Consider the following 22,492-nt stretch of genomic DNA (forward strand, 5'->3'; position numbering starts at 1 on the left):
ATTGATTGACTGGTCAGTCCAGCCTCGGAGATCGGATGCCCATAAAAATAGAATACTGCTAAAAATGTGGCACACAAAGACACATATTGACCATGAAATGTGTTACCCTTATGTACACACAAAAGACAATGTATTCTGAAAAGTCACCTAAGACTATGTTCACATGTCCAGTTGTTATTTCCATTTTTGGATCAGTTTTGGGATGACGAAGTGAAAATGAAATGATCCACTTCAGGATCCAGTCATTTGAATGGAAAAAAATATCCTAAAATGTCTTTCGTTTGACTACCATCCAGTTGCAATCCGTTTTTTAGCTGAGTGAAAAAACTTAGAACAACTTGTTTTTTAAATTGAAGTCTATGGGAAACGGATCATAACTGATGTCATCTGTTATGTCTTTCATTAATGGGTCCGTTTTTTAAGCACTGCACATGCCCAGAACCCTATAGATGCTAAGAGACACTTTTAGTAAAACAAGATCTGTTAGAAACAGAAAAAAAAGGAAGCAAAACAGAATTCAAAATGTGCATCTGTTTTTACTCCATTTATAACGGATCCATATTTTTAAATACTGGATCCACTACAAAGGGATGACAGTTGGATATGTGAACAGGGCCTAAGACAACTGTTACACTGTAACAATTAGGCTGTGTGCACATGTTGCATTTTTGCCGTATTTAGCTGCTTTTTTTTCAGTACAGATTTGTCACAAAACCTGAAAGCTTTTCTGATGCCAGCAAAGTGAATGAGAATCCTGAAGTCTCATGCACACGGTGCTTATTTGTGACATGCAGATTTAAATCTGCAGCATGTCAATTCTTTTCAGCATTTTTGCTGCAGATTTCACCCATACTAATGAGTGGGGAAAAGGTTTGCACCAAAAACACAAGTAAAAACTACAGCACAAAAGCGTCAAAACCGTGTATTTTTGCCATTGCGTGTTTCCTGCCAAGAGATGCAGAAACGGTGCAGTAATTTCGGCACCAAATAATTACCGTGGGCACATACCCTAAGGGCTTGTACACACATTGCATTCTTTATGCAGAAAAAAATCAGCGTTCTAGAGTAACAGCAAAATTAATGAGATTCTAAAATCACATTACAGCTGCTGCCCATAGAAGACTATGCTGCAGCTCCTATGGAATACAGTCTGCAGAGCCTGCTAATCAGCTTTTAAACCAAAGTTCATCATTAGACCAGATATTACCCAGCTGAGGAATGCTCCACCAATGGTCCATGGGCATGGGCCAAAATACCAGAGAAAAGCTTAAAATTTTACATCAGAACTTTGGCAAAGTTACAACTTCAAGTAACACATTTAGCTAATAAAATAGATAGCGACGTACCTGCTGACCATTACATTGTGGAGACATCGTGACCAAATCTTGGTCAAAAAGCCTTTCAAGGTTCATCCAAGTTCTATAGTAGTTCCCATGTATAGTTTTTCAGATTCACTATGTCTCTTTCCTCATGTGAAGGCATTGCAGGACCTTAGGTATCCATGGTTACGACTAGTGATGAGCGAGCACTAAAATGCTCGGGTACTCGTTGCTCGGGTCGAGCACATGGGAATACTTGGGTGCTCGACCTGAGCAACAAGCCCAATGTATGTCTATGGGAAACTCGTACATTTTTCAGGCGGCTCCCCCCGGCGGTCTGCAGAGGGCCTAAAAATTGCCCAAATCGATGGGAACAGTGCTCAAATGACATGGGAACAGCATGGGGAAGACCCCTGAAAGCATCTCTGACTCCCAGATCACTGCTGTCAACAACGTTGTCAGGGTATTACGCCACTTTTACGGACTCACAATAAAACATACAAAAACGAAACCAAAATGGATTTTCCTGGGAAATATGTTAAGGAACATCCTTTCCAGGGACTTGTATATAAGGCAAAATAAATTACCAAAAACAAAAATACTCCTCCACACCTTGGGCTATGTTCACACGTAGCGTTTTTGATGCGTTTTTGCACTTTTGCATTGCTTTCAACCAAGACAAATGCATTCACCAGGAAATGTCATTTTAACATTTTACAACCTTATCTGGCCATGTGGTAAGTGACACATCATCAGACACATGCATAGAGTGCTGAAAAGACATGGGAACAGCATGGGGAAGACCTCTGGAAGCATCTCTGACTCCCAGGTCACTGACTAAAAGTGTGCCCATCAGAAGTGATCCTTGGCGCATGCGAAGATGCCTCCCGCCATGCACCTGTCGTTGCAAACTTGCAACAATCACCGTCCACGTCATTGTCCCACTGCAGCGTTCAGTTGTCCCTACCCCATTCCTTGGAATGCAAGCGCAAGTATGCAGCCAGCCACCCACCCACCCACAAGCTGCAATACTATACTGCCAAATTTTTGACAGCTGCTTGCACTTGAAATGTGGCATTTTAGGCTCGTGGAGGGGAAAGCTTTTCATAACCCCATGCCTGCGGCGGCCGGGTGTCCATACTCGGTCCCCAGCCGCCACTATATTTCCCGGTATCGCCTCCGCCTTCCACAAGCACGGGTCACACAACATTACCCGTGCCCTTCCCAGTGCACTTACTAGGAAGGACAGCCTAACCACAAACACATGGACAGGTGAATGTGGTCAGGGACGGTACGGAGCCAGTCCACAACTTTTTTTGCTGAGAGTTGTATTTAGCTCAGTGAAAGAACTGGCATAGAGGGAAACCGTATCTACCCTGTGTGTCATTTCTCCCAGGAAGTCCTCTAAAGCTGCTTGTGACGCGCCCCCTGGGCCATATTCTTTAGGGGAATATCCGGAGCCGGATCAGATGGGAGTTGTAGTCTTCCGAGTGGCTGTGACCCGGTCCGTGCCCAGGGTGTCAAGCTCAGAGTATGTGGCAGTCCTACAGATGTTATTAAGTTCTTAATGTCGACTACGCCACCCGTTGTGTTGCGGTCACTATGGCCGCCGCTGCAGCAGGGTCCGCTGAGGCTGATGGTGTAGGTGCAGCTTGTGATGGTATAACCCCCAACGGGTGGGGTATAGCCTCAGGGGGTCAGGTGCAGAGGATGGGGGTTGTGGTGGTGCAGCATAGGTGTTAAAGGAAGACAGAGTCGGGTTGTGCAGTTAAGGGTATTTACTCACTGCTGATGTTCCGGTCACTCCAGCTTCAAGTGACCTCCCGAGCCGTGCTGCATCCACCAGGTCCTGGATCCAGCCAACCCCCAAGCGAGTCCGGAGCGTGACCCTGAGCTCTCCTTCTGTCCCGTTCTCTGGCCGTCCCCACCAGTGATCCACCTAGGTCCAGCTCCCTCGGGCCTTCTGTTGGGACACCCTTGGCCTTGGGTTCCCTGACCCTTCATGTGGTGTGCCTTCGGGGTGGATGTGATGGGTGACCGTGACAAACGCTGCCCACGGTCTCCGGTCTCTGGCTGGGGTGTGTTTTCTGCCCCCACCAGCTTGGGATCCGGTACCCTGTGCCGACTCCTCACCCGGGGATTTAATTTGGGTTCTTGGGTCCTCTCTGTTTTCCCCTCTGGGTACTCCTTCTCTGCTCCTCTCTCACTCAGGGTCTCTCTCTTGCTGCAGGCTGACTTCCTCTCTGCTTGCTGTCTGCTCCTCTGCAGCTGTCTTGCTGTCTGCTCCTCTGCAGCTGTCTTGTTCTCTGCATCTGACCCTGATCTTAGTTGGTGCCCACCTTATATACACCCTCTATGTGTGAGCTCAGGTGACCAGCACCCAATGAGCTCCTATCTTTACCCAGGCTGCTCCCCCTATCTGCCCCTACACTACATGGGATGTACCACCCCCCTCCCACTCCAGCCAGGAACAGACTTGGTCGTACCTGCACATTTCTAAGTGGGAGTACCGTCGGTCTGCTCCTCGGAAATGGGATGTGTGTAGTGCATGCAGCCTACCGAGCTCAGTTCCACACTCCATCCTTACCCGGGAGTGGAATATCACACCTCTGGATTGAGGTGCAATACCCCTGTAGCAGCCGAATCCTCAGGGTGCTACATTCCCCCCTGGTAAATCACAGCACGTCCTCGGGCTGTAAGACATAACACCAAAACATACAAATTTTTTTGCATAAACATATGAAACATATAAAACATTATATATATATATATATCAATATAAAACATTCTCGTCGCCTCTGGCTCCTCCTCCGGTCACTGTGCAACGTGTGACCGGGTAAAGTGCGACAGTCTCTTAGAAAAACTGGTTTTCCTATAAGACCGGTAGGGGGCGCTTTAGGACGCGCAACTATTTACAAGGGAAGTTGGCCGCTCTCAGTCCTCGGCCAGGTAGAGGGAAGGGAATGGCTGCTCACAGTCCTCAGCCTGTGGGATTAAGGGGTTAACGGGTAAACAGTTCACTCAGCTGGTCCCAACGGGGACTATATATATATATATCAACAGTTTCTTTGGTACCCGGTCGGGTAACTATTTACATCACTTGCTCTGCCGCACTCAACGGCGTCTTCCTCCTGCTCTTTGCTTACAGCTGGTTGTTACTTCAGACCCGTCCGGGTCCTCTTGCTCCTCCTCCTCGCACCGCAACTCCTCCTCCGTCAGGCGGTGTACGTGGAGGGCGTAAGGTCCTTTGGCACACTTGTGCCGGGTGAAGGTGACCTCGTCTCCGATGTAGAGGTCACGACCTCTGTGCCCCTCCGGCAGATGGGACTCCACGTCTCTGCGCGTGACAAAGACGTCGCCGGGGGTGTTGTTGTCTCTGATGAAGCCCCACCCGTGCTGCTGGTTAAACTTGATTACAGTCCCGGTGGTACGGGGACTGTGCGCTGCACGGGGGTCCCTCCTGGTCTGGCTCTTTTGCTCGGCGCTCCTTATTTGGGCCTGTTGTTCCCGGACCCGCCTCTCTCTCCGCTCCCTCGCAAACTCCTCGAGCTGTTGGCGGCAGCACTCCGCACGCTCTGCTGCAGCTGCCCTAGTTTCCTGAGTGAACCCCATTAGATCTTCTCCGGTGGGGTCCCACTCAAACTGTGCTTCCGCTAGCGGGGGCGAGATCCTTATTACGGGCTTCGGAGCCGGAATCAGGGGTGCACACATGGCCCCAACCCTCCTCTGGTGCTCCAGTTCGTAATACTTCTGGGGCCAGATGAAAGGCTGCCCGTCCGGCCACGTGTGCTGGGCAAACAAGTCCTCTCCCAGATGCGGCACCCTTGGTTTTACGGGTGCGGGCGCGGTGGTGGTGGCGCCCGGGTTGCCCAGGCCTTGCGGCCAGGCCTGGGGCACCTGGAAGGTGAAGGGCACCGTTAATACGGCGGCACCCTGGGCTACCTGGCCTTGCGGCCAGGCCGGAGGCTCCGCGGAGGTAGGGGGCGCTGTTGGTGTTGCGGCGCCCGGGAATTCTAGGCCCTGCGACCAGGCTGGTGGTACTTCCTGCTTGGTCACGCTCGGGGTCGAGGCGTGTGACGTCACAGGGGTCGCGGCGGCGGCTTCCGGTTGGGGCCTAGTCTGCGTCGGTGACATGGCGTTTTCGGGCACAGCAGGGGGACTTTCGGGCTCTGCGACGGGGAGCTGGGGCAGGTAAGCGGTGTCACGGCTTGGGGTATAGACGTCCCCTTTACCTGCCTCCATGCGTTCGGCTCCCTCCTCGGCGCCGTCTCCGGCCTTGGGTCCTCCCGCGCCATCCTCAGAGGCGGTCTCCTTCCTCATCTCGGCTGGCGTGCTCCGGGTCTTGGTTTCAGCTTGCGTCTTGGTTTCAGCTTGCTGGGCCATCTCCCGGCTCCATTCCGCCAATATCTCGCGCTGTACCCGGGCCATCCTCCGTGCGAGGCCCTCCAGGGCAGTCTGCGCACACTCCCGGTCTCGGGGGAGCTGTGCAAGGACCTCCACTAGGCCTAGTGGGGTCGTGGTGTCCAGCAGGCTCCTGACCAACGGGTCGGTGCTGCTCTGCTCTTCTTCCAGCAGGCTCCTGGCCAGCGGGCCGGTGCTGCTCTGCTCTCTGGACATCTCCGGGTGAGCTTCTCTGCTACTCCTCTCCAGACTTCTTGCCTCCGGGTGCGCTCGCTCCAGACTGCTCCAGGCGGCACCCATCTTCGCTCTTTTCTTTCGTCTCCTCCCACTTCGAGGGCGGTCCCGGGGCAACTCGGTGACTGTCAGCTCCAGGGGTAGTTCTTTCACGCTGACAGACACCTCCAGCATCACAGTCTCTGTTGGTGGGGGCGGTTTCCACTTTTGGCGCCATTTTCTGTCCTGGCCCACGATGGGAGGCGGCCTCCTGCCCTCCTTTGGCACGCCCATAATGGCGTCCGCTGCTCTTCCAAGGTGGGAAATCTGCGGTTTTGGCGGGAAGCGTCGCCCAGTGGCGGGAAACTCTGCAGATGGCGGGAAAAAGCTGTTAATGGCGGACAACCGGCGGGAATCGACCTGTGATGGAGTCTGATGGCGGGGACCCTCCGGAACCGGCAGGAGACTTCTTTTTGAGGTAAACTCGTTCTTTTCTTCAGGCACGCAGTACCCGGTTGTTGTGGGCACGTAATCCTGCCGACTACGCCAAAGTTGACGCGCCCCCTGGGCCATATTCTTTAGGGGAATATCCGGAGCCGGATCAGATGGGAGTTGTAGTCTTCCGAGTGGCTGTGACCCGGTCCGTGCCCAGGGTGTCAAGCTCAGAGTATGTGGCAGTCCTACAGATGTTATTAAGTTCTTAATGTCGACTACGCCACCCGTTGTGTTGCGGTCACTATGGCCGCCGCTGCAGCAGGGTCCGCTGAGGCTGATGGTGTAGGTGCAGCTTGTGATGGTATAACCCCCAACGGGTGGGGTATAGCCTCAGGGGGTCAGGTGCAGAGGATGGGGGTTGTGGTGGTGCAGCATAGGTGTTAAAGGAAGACAGAGTCGGGTTGTGCAGTTAAGGGTATTTACTCACTGCTGATGTTCCGGTCACTCCAGCTTCAAGTGACCTCCCGAGCCGTGCTGCATCCACCAGGTCCTGGATCCAGCCAACCCCCAAGCGAGTCCGGAGCGTGACCCTGAGCTCTCCTTCTGTCCCGTTCTCTGGCCGTCCCCACCAGTGATCCACCTAGGTCCAGCTCCCTCGGGCCTTCTGTTGGGACACCCTTGGCCTTGGGTTCCCTGACCCTTCATGTGGTGTGCCTTCGGGGTGGATGTGATGGGTGACCGTGACAAACGCTGCCCATGGTCTCCGGTCTCTGGCTGGGGTGTGTTTTCTGCCCCCACCAGCTTGGGATCCGGTACCCTGTGCCGACTCCTCACCCGGGGATTTAATTTGGGTTCTTGGGTCCTCTCTGTTTTCCCCTCTGGGTACTCCTTCTCTGCTCCTCTCTCACTCAGGGTCTCTCTCTTGCTGCAGGCTGACTTCCTCTCTGCTTGCTGTCTGCTCCTCTGCAGCTGTCTTGCTGTCTGCTCCTCTGCAGCTGTCTTGTTCTCTGCATCTGACCCTGATCTTAGTTGGTGCCCACCTTATATACACCCTCTATGTGTGAGCTCAGGTGACCAGCACCCAATGAGCTCCTATCTTTACCCAGGCTGCTCCCCCTATCTGCCCCTACACTACATGGGATGTACCACCCCCCTCCCACTCCAGCCAGGAACAGACTCGGTCGTACCTGCACATTTCTAAGTGGGAGTACCGTCGGTCTGCTCCTCGGAAATGGGATGTGTGTAGTGCATGCAGCCTACCGAGCTCAGTTCCACACTCCATCCTTACCCGGGAGTGGAATATCACACCTCTGGATTGAGGTGCAATACCCCTGTAGCAGCCGAATCCTCAGGGTGCTACACTTGCACTTGAAATGTGGCCTGAACATTACTGCTGATACTTTTCTGTGGGAATTTGCTTGCCTCTTACCAGCCTGGAATATTTCCAGCAAACTATGGTACAACGCCATGCTATTAGCACTGCCCCCAGTACCAGTAGCGAAGCCATCCCCAATTTCCTTCTCAGGAATTTTATTTGGTTAGACTGATTGGCTGCCCAAATACATTTTCTCACAGAGGAGCTGAAGATAGAGTGGCAATAGGTGCAAGTTTCTCCAGCATGTTAGATATTAGAGGGTGAACGGCAGCACATTGGATCAATGGTTAGCACTGAAGCCTTGCAGCGCTGGGATCCTGGGTTCAAATCCCAGCAAGGACAACATCTGCAAGGACTTTGTATGATGTGCTCCCCGTGTTTGCGTGTGTTTCCTACTCAGTAAAAAAGCAGCCATAGAGTGTTCGGGAACCTTCCCACACAATTTTCTTAGCCAGGACTGCTTCTTGGCAGGGTTGGACGGTCCCACCAGAGAATCCTCTGGTGTGCCTTGGCTTCTACCTCAGGAGAGTTCATGATAGCGCTAACTTTGCAGCTGCTATGGGGCTCTTGAGCGGGTGAGAAAGGTTAGCCCTCAGAATCAAGTCCTCTGGTGGGCACAATGTTTTTCAATCTGAAACAGCTTCTCAGTGGGAGTTGTATTTCACCACAGCCATATTCTTTAGCTCAGTGAATGGACTGGCATAGAGGGAAACCATATCTACTCCGGCTATCATTTCTCCGTCACGAGGTTCCGCCCATTGTCACACACAACCATGCCTAGTTGTATGTTCAGCGGTGAGAGCCACAGATCAGGCGGCTGTGTTACAGCTTTCAACAACTCTGCAGTACTGGGCGGTTTGTCAATTAAGCATTAAGCATGTTATCTTCAGCACAGCCTGTTGCCGCTTGGCCAAGGCAGTGTTGCAGTGCTGTCAGCTTGTGACTGATGTGGTGATTTCGGAGATGGAGGAGGAGGTGCATGAGCTGAACAATGTGATTACATTGAGGTTAAATTGGTGACGCTGTTTTTTTATACTAAAGAAAGATCCTATTGTTTTGTTTTTTTTGCGTTATTTTTTAAGACAAATGCATTCACCGGGAAATGTCATTTTAACATTTTATAACCTTATCTGGCAATGTGGTGTGTGACACATCATCAGACACATCCTGTTTTATTTATGATGGAGGGATTCTGAAAGTCATAAAGCCTATTTTTATAGGGACATCAAACGGCCCTTACTATTCTTAAAAGGCCAGCAGTCGGCCCTAGCTGCCTTAGCTATTGTTAGAGAGCCATCAGCCGGCTGTGCTTTGTTGTTCCCATTATTAACAAGTGGGTCTCCTATACTGTTATTGTGTATCCAGTGACTGCAAGGGCTGCCAAAAATTTGGACGCAACCCAATACCCCTTTGAAGAGACATAGAGGAGGGTCTCAGTAAAAAAATGTTCCCATTATAACGGAGTAAAGGAGCGGGTCTCCTATAGTGGTAATGCCCATGCTGTGACTGCAAGGGCTGCCACAATTTGGGAAAAACCCCACTAAGAATTTAAAGACACACGGAGCAGGGCCACAGTAACAAGGTACGACATGTTCCCATTAGAAAGGAGAGAGTCTGCTATACAGTTATAGGGTATGCAATGAGTCCAACGGCTGACCAATTTTAGGAAAAACCCCACTAAGAATTTAAAGACACACAGATCAGGGCCACAGTAACAAGATACGACATGTTCCCATTAGAAAGGAGAGGGTCTGCTATACAGTTATAGGGTATGCAGTGAGTCCAACGGCTCACCAATTTTAGGAAAAACCCCACTAAGAATTTAAAAACACACAGAGCAGGGCCATAGTAACAAGGTACGACATGTTCCCATTGGAAAGGAGAGAGTCTGCTATACAGTTATAGGGTATGCAGTGAGTCCAACGACTGACCAATTTTAGGAAAAACCCCACTAAGAATTTAAAGACACACAGAGCAGGGCCACAGTAACGACAAATTCCCATTAGAAAGGAGAGAGTGTCCCATAGTGTTGGCCTATGCAGTGAATGCAAGGGCTGCCAAAAATTTGGAGGCACTTCAATGACCCTTGGAAGAGACGTGGAGGAGGGCCTCATAAAAAAAATGTTCCCATTAGAAAGGAGCGGGCCTCCTATACTTATAATGCCCATGCACTAAGTGTATGGGCTGACAAATATTTACCCCTGGGGGGTATACATGAACATACTGTAAAAAAATTTTTTTTTACGGGCATCATAAACACCCTTTAAAAAAATTAGGTGGGTGTTGCATCACGGACCACAGTCACCCTGGTGATATGGTGGTGGAGGATGAGGAGAAGGAGGAGGACAAGAGCAAATAGCCAAAATCAGGAAGTGGGTGTGAAAAGTTTAATGGGAATACACCTCACAAGAAAAGACACTAGATTTGAGTTTATGTTACGCTGCTATCATTCGGTGGTGTTGAGAAGTCTGGCCCAATCCAGCCCTTGTTCATTTTTATAAGAGTCAGCCTGTCAGCATTTTCAGTTGACAGGCGGATGCTCTTATCGGTTATAATTCCACCAGCGGCACTAAAAACCCGCTCTGATAAAACGCTGGCGGCAGAGCAGGCCAGGACCTCCAAGGCATAGAGAGCCAGTTCATTCCATGCATCCAGCTTGGATACCCAATAATTATAAGGCACAGAGGAATCACGGAGGACGTTGGTACAGTCGGCAAGGTACTCCCTCAGCATCTTCCCAAACTTTGCACTCCTTGTGAGAGTACCCCGCGCCTCAGGGACTGTGCGATGGGAGGGTCTGAGAAAACTCTCCCAGAACTTTGACAGTGTTCCCCTGCTTCTGCTGGATTGAAGTTGTGTCTCTCTCGCCTGTACTTCTTGGTTGTCAAATGAAGTGTGCCCTCTGCCGCCAGCGTTTTCAGATGGGAATTTTTTTAATAGTTCCGCAACAAGGGCCTTCTGGTACTTCCCCATTTTGTACACCTGTCCACCTCAGGAATAAGAGATATAAAGTTCTCCTTGTAGCGTGGGTCTAGAAGTGTCACCAACCAGTAATGAATGTCACCCAAAATTTTGAGAATGCGAGGGTCATGGGAAAGGCAGCGTAACATAAACTCAGCCATGCGTGCCAGACTACTAACAGGCAAGACTTCCGTGTCCTCACCAAGAGGATGACTGACCATGCTCTCCTCCTCCTCCTCCTCTCTGTCCTCTGGCCATCCACGCTGAACAGACGGTATGACAGCTGTACAGGTAGTACCGTCTATAGTGCATGAAACTAGCTCTTGTCCTTCCTCCTCCTCCTCTTCCTCATTGTAACCCAATCCACGTTCGGATGAGATGAGGCTTGGCTGTGTGTAATCACCCTGTATGGTTCCTTGCTCCATCTCATCGTGCTCCTCCTGCAATGCATCCTCTTTGATTGTGAGCTGAGAGCGTTTCAGAAGACAGAGAAGCGGGATGGTGACGCTAATTATGGCGTCATCGCCTCTCACCGTCTTGGTGGAGTCCTCAAAGTTTTGGAGGATGGTACATATGTCTGACATCCATGTCCACTCCTGAGGTCTTACGTGTGGAGTGCGAACTGAATACCGACGGCCTTGTTGATGCTGGTACTCAACAACTGCCCTCTTCTGCTCACAAATCCTTCCAAACATCTGCAGTGTAGAGTTCCAATGCGTGGGGACATCACACACCAGTCTGTGAGCCGGAAGCTGCAAACGCTGCTGAAACACAGCAAGGGTGGCGGAAGCTGTAGGTGACTTTCTAAAATGGGCACACAGGCGGCGTACTTTAACAAGCAGATCCGGCAGCTCCGGGTAGGATTTGAGAAGCCGCTGAACCATGAGGTTAAGCACATGGGTCAGGCATGGTACGTGTGTGAGCTCGCCTCGCCTCAGATCCGCCACCAGGTTCTGGCCCTTGTCTCACATGACCATGCCTGGCTGTAGGTTCAGCGGTGTGAGCCACAGATCTGCCTGCTTTTTCAGAGCTGTCCACAACTCTTCAGCATTGTGCAGTTTGTCACCTAAGCATATTAGCTTCAGCACAGCCTGTTGCCGCTTGGCCGAGGCAGTGCTGCAGTGCTTCCAGCTTGTGACTGATGTGGTCATTTCGGAGATAAAGGCTGAAGAGGAGGAAGAGGCTGAGGAGGATGAGGTGCAGGAGCTGTAGACCGTGGGGGCAACCCTGATTGACCTAGGGCCCACAATCCTTGGCGTCGGGAGGACGTGTTCCATCCCAAGGTCCGACTGGGTCCCGGCTTCCACTATGTTAACCCAATGTGCCGTCAGCGAGATGTACCATCCCTGCCCACAAGCACTTGTCCACGTGTCCGTGGTCAGGTGGACTTTCCCGGTAACTGCGTTGTTGAGGTCACGGCTAATGTTTGTGGACACGTGCCGGGTGAAATAGTGGCGGCTGGGGACCGAGTACCAAGAGACGGCCGCCGCCATCAGGTTGCGGAATGCTTCCATCTCCACGAGCCTAAAAGGCAACATTTCGAGCGCAAGCAGTCATGAAATGTGAGAATTTAGTAGTGTGGCCTGTGGGGCGTTGGCTGCATATTTGCGCTTGCATTACAAGGACTGGGGTATGGACAACTGAACTCTGTGCTGGGACAAGGACATGGACATGCTTCCTGATGCTGCTACTTGAGAGTGTGCAACGACAGGTGCAGGGCAGGAGGCATCTTCGCATGCACCATGGACAGGGGATTGGCTTGCATGCACAACAGCGGAAGAAGCAATGGTGCCACCCGCAGACACTGTTCCTGGACCCTGGGGTTCGGCCCACAGAGTCGGGTGCTTTGCTGCCATGTGCCTGATCATGCTGGTGGTGGTCAGGCTGGTCATTTTGCCATCCCTGCTGATGCTGGCCTGGCAGGTGGTGCAAATGGCCTTTTTGGGGTTATCGGCAGAGTCTTTAAAAAACAACCAGACTCGGGAAGACCTAACAGTTGTACTGGCAACTTCCTTCGTGTTGGTGTTACGGGAAACGGTTGCCTGCCTTCTGTCTGCGGCCACCGCACTGCTTCTTCCTGCCTGTTGGGGTGCTCTGCCTCCCTCCCCCTGTGTGCTGCTGTCCTCGCTCTGCATGTCCTCCTGCCAGGTTGGGTCAGTTACTATGTCATCCACCACCTCGTCTTCCACTTCCGCACCCTGGTCCTCCTCCTTACTTTCTGGCAATTTTGTCTCATCATCGTCCACCTCTTGTGACACTTTCCCACCGTCGCCTTCGTGTGACCGTGGCTGCTCAAGTATTTGGGCATTGCTACACGCAATCTCCTCTTGCCCCGCTTCAAGTGGACCGGGCGAGAGGCCCGAATCTATAAATGGAAAAGTGAACAGCTCTTCAGAGTGTCCAAGTGTGGGATCAGTTGTCTCTGGGTACTCGGCATGGTGGGAGGAAGGAGGATCAGGGTGAGGAATATGCGGTCCAGACTCAAGGCTACTGAGACCTGACCATGTGGAAGACAGGGTGGTGGTGGTGGTGGCTAAGTGACTGGAAGCATTATCCACTATCCAACCAACAACCTTTTGACACTGCTCTGGGTTCAATAGTGGTGTGCTGCGGTCCCCTAGAAATTGGGACAGAAAGGTCAGGCGAGAAGATGTGGGTGTTTGTTGTGGCACAATTTCGGCTTGCCCACGGCCTTGTCCTCGGCCTCTGCATGCACCATTACCATCATGTCCAGTTCCCCGTCCCTTGTCATGTGCCTTGCCCATTTTAAATGGAGGACAGTATCTTCCACGCTCACTACAAATGACTGAGTTTGGAGCGAACTTATATGTGATCCATGTGATGGAGTTTTAAATACCTGCCCTGTAGGTAAGTAGTTTGAACAGCAAACTGCGGTGAATTGCTTCAATGACACACTAAAGGAAATTTTTAATGGAGGCCAGAAATGGCAGTATTTTCTGACAATGTATATGTGATCCGTGTGATGGAGAAAACAGAGTTTTAAATACCTGGCCTGTAGGTAAGTAGTTTGAACAGAAAACCGAGATGAATTGCTTAAATGACACACTGAAGGAAATTTTTAATGTAGGCCAGAAATGGCAGTATTTTCTGACAACGTATATGTGATCTGTTTGACGGAGAAAACACAGTTTTAAATAGCTGGATTTCTAGCGCTCTAATATGGAAAGGACCTGGCTTAATTCTGCAGTGCCAACAAGCAAATGGCGCAGAAAAAATGGTGTTCTCTGGATTGCTTTTTTTAGCAAATAATGAGGATTAAGATCCAAAGAAAAGTATTCCTGGCCCCTGAGACCTGGGCCTTTGTATAGAAATATCTAACAGCAGCAGAAGGCAGAATTGGAATGGAGCCTCTTGTGCTATATGCACTGCAGTCTGCTATATACCCTGCCTGCCGATACACCCTGCCTGCATGATATCGCTGCAGATGGATTAGTCCTCAGAAGGACTGTTTGTTAAGATGGATATGTATAATGTACGTTTTTTCTCCCTACACTACCTAATACACAATCAAATCTCTCCCTGACGCAGCAGCACCTCTCCCTACACTGTCTGATCCGGAGTGACTGTGACGAGCATGGCGACGCCAGGTCTGATATAGACCTGATGACGCTGTACGGCCAGCCAATCGCAGTAATGCCCACAACCAACATGGCTACGGCATTCCAGTGCATGGCAGGCAATCCCTGCATGTTCATTGGCTCTCTAAAGAGCGCCAAACATGCAGGGAGGGGACCCGAGTTCCCACCCGAGCATCCCGGAAATACTCGGCGAGCGCCGAGCATCTCGAGCAGTGAGATGCTCGGGCGAGCACCAAGCAGTAGCGAGCATGCTCGCTCATCACTAGTTACTACCACTAGCAACTAGTTAGCTGTCACTATATCAGTGGTCATAATCATGGATACCTAAGGTCCTGCAATGTCTGCACATGAGGAAAGAGACATAGTGAATCAGAAAAACTATACTACATTTCTAATTGGAGGTATTTACTAATTTTATTATTATTACATCTACTACATATTGGGATAGGATCTTGGAGATGGGAATATCCTTTTAATGTCTAATTGGTTTCATTTAATGCTCCATGAGAAAATATGTTGAAATAATTCATGGTATAACTGAAGTTTATCATTACAACCACATGATACGTTTTATTCTCTGGCATTGTATGGTTACAACATCAGTGCCTTTTGGAATAAACATATGACATTCTCAGTAAATAGAGGGTGTTCTCTTACTTACAGCCCCCCTTTTTCAACCATAGTTGGCAGATTTTGTTTAGAACAATTCAAAACATCTGTGTCTTATTACTCGCCCAATATAAGCAACTGTTAGAAGAAGGTCAAGCAGCAATCAAATTATTGTTAAAGGAACCATTTTAAAGGTAATCTGTCACCAGTTTTGTTTTTACCCCATCTGAGCGTAGCATAACATTTGGGCAGGGACCCCAATTCCAGCGATGTGTCCCTTACTGAACTGCTTGCTGTAGTTTTCATAAAATCCCTATTTTATCTGCTATAGATGTAACAGTTCTCTAAATGCTGAGCTCTGTATAACCCCACCAACATTAGTGACTCGCCCAGGGGGGAATATGGGGGACTCGGTACCCGGGCCTTTACCTGCTTGGGATGTCACGGCAGTTGGCTCCCGGACCCGTACTCTGGGGTCACTCTTTAAAAGGGGTTTTATTAACAGTTTGTCTCGTGACGCCACCTGTGGTTTCTGGTAATGGGTACCAGTGCTGCTGCAGACCTCCAGGGGTGATGGGATTGCAGCTGGGATGTTTCTGCTCCCCACGGGCTGAGCAGGCCCCCAGGGCAGGGTTGATGGAAGGGATGCACGTGAGCGGTGGCCCGGTCCGGTCAGGGGGAATGACGGACACACACACAGGGGGATTCGCTTCAGTACCTTTACTGGTGTAATGGCAGGTATGGTACAGGGTACTTATTAGGAGGGTGCACTTCAGGATTCTCCCCAGTAAGCGGGTATTAGGCCTCCTGGTCCGTTTCTTCCTCTCTCTAAGCTTCTGGCCAGCCTGGAACTAGGCCTAGCTTCTATGCTGTTTCACTCTCTCACCTGTCTGCTTGGTAATAGAACTTTTCTCCAGCTACCACTATCCCTGGACGCTGGGGCCTTCGTGGTTCCTAGTTCTGTAAAATGATGATAGCTTCAGGTCGACCAGAGGTCTGGAATCCTCCTGGTATGCCAGTTGTCCCTACTGGGTGTAGAGGACCCTGTAGGCGCAGACCTGGTGTCCGGCTTGTGTCCTGAGGTGAGCTTTAGATGCTCCTCTGCCCCCTCAACTCCTCTCTTCTTGCCTCCGGCCACACTCGGGGCCCTCAACATAGCAGCAGACGTGCTGCTCCTTCACTGATCTAAAGTGTCAGCACACTCTGCCTACTTAACTCCACCCTCCAGTATATATATCCCTAGCAGGGCTCCCTCTGGTGGTATGAGGTGGAAGGGTGGAGGTGTCTGTTATATAATGAGGGCCTCTTGTGGAGGAGTCCGTCCATGTACCCTTTTGGGTCCTGTGGTACCTTTGGGTAGCAGGGTGCCACATTCCCCCCTAGTACAACTCAGTATTCCTGGACTGAAGCATTTTAAACAGGTAACAACAACAATTATAATAACAATAACACATAGCAAAATTACAGTGAGTCCCATAACCAGGTGTCCATCTCACTGGTGATGGTGCAACATGAGCAGCATGAGGGACCCGCCTGAAAACCCTCAACGTAGGCCCTGGGCGTGGCTACAGGGCATAAGTGATCCAGGTGTTGGACCACGTCTTTGGCCAAGCCAAATGGGTTTTTGTTCAGTGGTCTTCTTAATATAAAACCAATAAGGGGGCACTTCAATAAGTGCAACTATTTACAGCGGAAAGTTTTTCGGTTATTCACCGTCCATAACCTACAGTCTTTATACCCTCATGGGTAACTAAATGCACACATATAAATTTTTCAGTTCATACACATAAACAAATTTCTCTACCTTACCCTTACGGGTAACTATTTACACTGTAGGCATTTTGTACTTTATTCCCTATACCTGGCAGGGATTTGGCCTTGTGTGCTGCGTGTGGATCTATGTAGCACTGGGGTGATACTGGTGTCTGTGCATGCACTATCCGCTAACCTATCAGGTGTACGTGCGGGTAAGTTATAGAACTGCCTCAACATCTCTATAGGACTGGCAAGTGCACTGTTTATTGGACCCTCAGGTTCTGCTTCAACTGGTGATCCTCCTCTTACTGGGGACTCTTCCTGTTCCTGAGCAGGTTTTTCTAGGGTGTTCACAGGTTCTTCTTGTGGTGGAGGTTCTTCTGGTGGCTGACAGAAGTGTATCACTGGTATGATAACTGCTCCATCGAGTTGAGGCCAATCCGCGGGGAAGTCTCCTAGAACTGTATGAACCACATCTTCCTTGGGTTTTTCCGGTATTATAAGAGGTACTTCTCCCTCCTGTGTCTTCAGCAGACCTGGGCACAATTTCAAGTGGTCTCTTGAGACTGTTGTGGTTGTCCTACCTCCATCCTTGCTGATCAGGCAGGTTTTGGAGTTGTCAAATCTGGAATTTAACACCGTGTAGGGCTCTCTTTCCCACTGGTCATCGAGCTTGTGACCTCTTCTTTTCCGCTTTAGCACTATTTCTCCGGGTGCCAAGGGTTCTGCTGGTGCATGCCTGTTATACTGGTCTTCCTGTCTTTCCCTGACTTTGTTTAGACTGTCTTCAACACAGGCCTGTACTTTCCTGTACTGCTCTTGCCGATTTGTGTCCCAGTCTTCAGTGGACATATCTGCAGCAGGTTCTACCACTCCGAGTTCCAGGTCCATGGGCAATTTTCCAGGTCTTGCTCTCATGAGGTACACTGGGGTACAATTAGTAGAACTCACAGGTATGTAGTTATACAGGTCCACTAGGTCAGGTAGCTTTTCTGGCCACTGGTTCCTCTCTTCCAAAGGTAGGGTTTTTAACAGGTCAATGATGATGTTATTCATTTTCTCGCACATACCGTTGGTCTGAGGATGATATGGTGTAGTCCGGATCTTCTTGCATCCATACAGGTGACAGAATTCTTTAAACAGCTCAGCTTCAAAGGCAGGGTCTTGATCTCTTAGCACCCTGTCCGGATATCCATGGGGCCTGCAGAAGTAGGCTTGCAACGTTCTTGCTGCAGTTTCTGCTGTCAGATCCTTGACAGGGGCTACCACCAGGAACCGGGAATAGTGATCCACCATGGTCAGGGCATAGGAATAGCCTGATCTGCTGGGCGACAGTTTGACGTGATCCAGAGCGACAATCTCCAGGGGTTGGGTTGTTTTGATGGACTGCAAGGGTGCTTTCTGACTTCTGAGGCTACAGGACCCGCAATTCCGGCACCACCTTTCTATGGAACTCCGCATTCCAACCCAATAGAACCGGTCCTTCAGCAGGGTTTCCAGCTTCTTCCAGCCAAAATGACCTTCTTGGTCATGGTAGACCTCTAGCACCATCTGGATATCCGTCCTGGGTACTACAATCTGCCACACCATTTCATGGGTTTTAGGGTTGACATACCTCCTGCACAGCTTTTCTCTGTAGATGAACAGCCAGCTTCTCTCATTCCACAGGTGTTTGGCTTGTGGAGGAGCATCCTTCTCCAGGTGAGAACCTTCTTGGGTTATCAGTCCTTTGATGAGGCTGACAACCGGGTCACTGTCCTGGGACTCCTTACAGCTGTGATGAGGTAAAGGGTTTAGCGTCTTACCATGACGTCTTCTGGAGGTGTGTTGCTCGTGGACCATTCCATTTCTGTGGAAAGCAGGTAATTAAATTTCTTCTAGATCATCCACTTCATCCTCGGTGTCCGACTGGTGGGGCATTCTTGACAGGGCATCAGCATTGGTGTTCTTGTGACCTGCCCGGTACTTGATTGTGAACTGGTAGTTCGACAATCTGGCCACCCAACACTGCTCCATGGCTCCCAACCTGGCTGTCTCCAGGTGTGTCAAGGGGTTATTGTCGGTAAAGGCTGTGAATTTAGTTGAGGCTAGGTAATGCTTGAATCTTTCGGTGATAACCCAGACCAAGGCCAGGAACTCCAGCTTGAAGGAACTGTAATTCTCCGGGTTCCTCTCAGTAGGGCGAAGCTTCCTACTGGCATAGGCAATTACCTTTTCTCTGCCGTTTTGCTTCTGGGACAACACAGCTCCCAGTCCCTCATTGCCGGCATCTGTGTGTAACAGGAAAGGTTGGCTGTAGTCGGGGTAAGCCAGGATTTCCTCACCGGTTAGGGCTTCCTTCATTAATGCAAAGGACTCAGTCTGTTCTTTGCCCCACTGGAATGGGGGACTTTTACCTCTTTTGGACTGTCCTACTAGGAGATCTTGTAAAGGTGCTGCCTTTTTGGCGTAGTCCTTAATGAACCTCCTGTAGTACCTGACCAGTCCCAGAAATTGACGTACTTCTTTGATGTTCCTTGGTTCAGGCCACTTCTGGATGGCAATGACCTTCTCCGGGTCTGGTGCTACCCCCTCTGAGCTGACTAGGTGTCCCAGGTACTTAACCTTCTGTTTGAGCAGGTGGCACTTGGAAGGTTTTAGTTTCATCCCATACTGGGACAATGCCTCAAATACCTCCGCCAGGTGCTTTAGATGGTCTTCATATGTCCTCGAGTACACGATAACGTCATCCAGGTATAGCAGCACAGTCTCAAAGTTCCGGTGTCCCAAGCAACACTCCATCAACCTCTGGAACGTTCCGGGTGCGTTGCAGAGTCCAAATGGCATGCTGTTGAATTTGCATAATCCCATCGGGTGGTGAAGGCTGTCTTCTCCCGGTCTTCCTCAGCAACAGAGACTTGCCAGTACCCGCTAGTGAGATCCAATGTGGAGAAGTAATTGGCAGATTTTAGTGCAGCCAGGGATTCCTCTATACGGAGCAAAGGGTATGCATCCTTATGTGTTATTCGATTAATCTGTCTATAATCTACACACATCCTCATGCTACCGTCCTTCTTTCTGACCAGGACCAGGGGAGCTGCCCAGGGGCTACAGCTATCCCTTACTACCCCTGCCTTTTTCATGTCATGCAACATTTCTTTTGCCTTTTGGTAATGTGCTAGTGGTATGGGTCTGTAACGCTCCTTAATGGGTGGATGGTTACCTGTGGGTATGTGGTGTTGTACCCCTTTGACCCTTCCAAAATCAAGTGAGTGTTTACTAAACACCTGTTCTTATTCCTGAACCACTCTGTAAACACTTTGCTTTTGATGGACAGGAGTGGCGTCAGTTCCAACATGGAGCTGTTGACACCATTCCTCCAGCTGGGTTTTGGAGTCATTGTCCTCCACTGTATCTGGTGGGGTCAAGGATTCCACTGTGTGTATGGCATTATTATTCACAGTATACAGCCTGGTAACAGTGGCGTATCTTGGCAATTTGACTTCCTCCTCCCCACAATTTAGGAGGCGTACGGGTACCCTCCCATTGCGCACATCAACTACCCCTCTAGCAGTTAGGAGTGTAGGTCTCTGCTCTGAGTTAACGGGCTCTACTACCGCCTGGTAGTTCTGTCCCATGAGACCTATTGCTGCCCTACACCAAATCAGCATTTCACTCATTGGGGGAATCACAATGGGTATCGGGTCTGTCACCCGTACATTACCAATCTCACCACCTGTTAGTTTTACCTGTTGCTGGTACAGGAGGGCTCAAATCTCTCTCTGGAGAACCTTCCTCTGCCCTAGTTTGGCAGTGTCAGCAATCTGTTGGAGTAAAATCAACACTTCTCCCAAACAGTTACCAACAACATTTGTGGCAAGTATCATATATGGGTTTGTATCACCAGGGTTAGACTCTATTACAATCAGTCCTTGGTCCTTTAGTTCCACTCTTCCCACCTTCACTGTCACGTCCTTAACCCCAACTAGGTTAAGAGGAAGGCCATTGGAGGCATATACAGAGAGGTTTGGGGCTGGCGGGTGGAGTTCATCTATGGACCAGTACCTTTTGTAAAGGACATCATGTATGATTGTTACCTGTGACCCAATGTCCAGTAATGCAGGTGTTGCTATGCCGTCCAGCACAATGGATAGGAAAGGCCTTCCTGCTACAAACCGGTCATACCAGCTCGATGGGCCTGTTTGATCTACTCCTGGGTGTCGGCCCTTGGCCCCAGGGTTTGCCCGTTTAAAGGACAGATCCGTGTGGTGTGGCCTACCTTGTGGCAACGGTAGCAAACGAGTTCACCTGGAGGGCGAGGTCGGTCGTTGGTCCTCCCACGGGGTGGCATTGTCCTCCCTCTTCTCCTCATCCAGGGGACATCCTCAGGACTGTCTGCGAGTAGGATCCTTCCTTCTGGCTCGGGCTCCGTCTGTATCTGCAGGGCGCTCAGGGCAGTGGCCAGGGTTTTACTTAGCTGACGCACTTCAGAGCGCAGGCTGTCCAGCTCACTAGGGGACGCTGCTTGCACTTTTGCCTCAGCCGCTAATGAAGGGGCAGTGAGTGCTGTGGGCATTGGGGTGGCCCCACCCTGGTAACGCTGGATAGCAGTAAACGATGTTTCCAGGGGCTGAAGGCCCTTAATAGCCATGTCCTTCAGGGCATCAAAGGTGGCATTTGGATGATCTAAGGCCCAGCACCGTACAGTTCTGCTCTCCTCCTGGGACCTTAACCCCCGGATGAATTGTTCTATCAGCATTTTGTCTTCATCATGTATGCTGGCTGGACTAACCTGTTTCAGGGCCCGCAGGGCCTCTTGTAGACGCCAGGCATAGTCCCGGATACTGTCCTCAGGTTTCTGGGTACAGTGGTAGAACCTCATCCGAAGATCTGTCTCAGTGCGGTTTTCAAAGACAGTTTGCAGTCTCTTAAATATAATGGATACTGATTCCTGGTCTGCGGCTGGCCAGGTTTCAACTTCCCGCTCTGCGGCACCAGCCAATTGTCCCAACACAACTGCGGCTCTCTGTTTACCAGTCATTGAGTACATGTCCAATACAGCGCATATTTTCCTTTTGAACCCAGACAGGGTGTCTGGTTTGCCGTCATACTGGGGAAGCCATTTCGCTCCGGGGACGCACGGCAGGGCCATGGGTATCACTGGAGTCATGACCCCTGCTGGTGGGGCGGCCGCTCCGGCCTGAGCAGCGCCGGGCGCGAGTTGAGCATCTGGAGCGTTAACCGGTGCTCCGGCGTTTTGCTGGTCGTCGGCCACGGTTGCACCCCCCTAGTAAACCGTAGCCTACCTCCTTTGCTTTTATCGGGTAGGCCGCAGCTCCGCAGATCACGGTCTCCTTCCAGGACCTGACGCTTCCTGTTGCTGCATCAGAGCGCGAGGTGGGGCTTGAGCTTCACGCGCTACTAACGGTCACGCCTCTCTGGTTCCCGTGGTTACGCCCCTCTTCTTCCCGCGCGGCGACGCGGTAATGGCGGCGATGTTCACCACAGTACAAACACAGTTCAATTACGGCACACAGTACCCGGTGGCAACGGGCACGAAATCCTGTTCGTGACGCCAGGAAGAGATGACTCGCCCAGGGGGGAATATGGGGGACTCGGTACCCGGGCCTTTACCTCCTTGGGATGTCACGGCAGTCAGCTCCTGGGCCCGTACTCTGGGGTCACTCTTTAAAAGGGGTTTTGTTAACAGTTTGTCTCGTGACGCCACCTGTGGTTTCTGGTAATGGGTACCAGCGCTGCTGCAGACCTCTGGGGGTGATGGGATGGCAGCTGGGATGTTTCTGCTCCCCACAGGTGGAGCGGGCCCCCAGGGCAGGGTTGATGGA

The 22,492-nt window shown here is 50.7% G+C and overlaps 1 protein-coding gene across 1 annotated transcript in view; it reads left to right on the forward strand.

The window, feature by feature from the left end:
• Positions 1 to 22,492, forward strand: part of TMEM26 (transmembrane protein 26) — a 141,786-nt gene that overhangs the window by 94,174 nt on the left and 25,120 nt on the right. The window lies entirely within an intron of this gene.

The sequence above is a fragment of the Phyllobates terribilis genome, unplaced genomic scaffold (genome assembly GCF_046119375.1).
Source record: "Phyllobates terribilis strain yellow unplaced genomic scaffold, ASM4611937v1 Scaffold_5__5_contigs__length_657084704, whole genome shotgun sequence".
Classification (NCBI taxonomy): Eukaryota; Metazoa; Chordata; class Amphibia; order Anura; family Dendrobatidae; genus Phyllobates; species Phyllobates terribilis.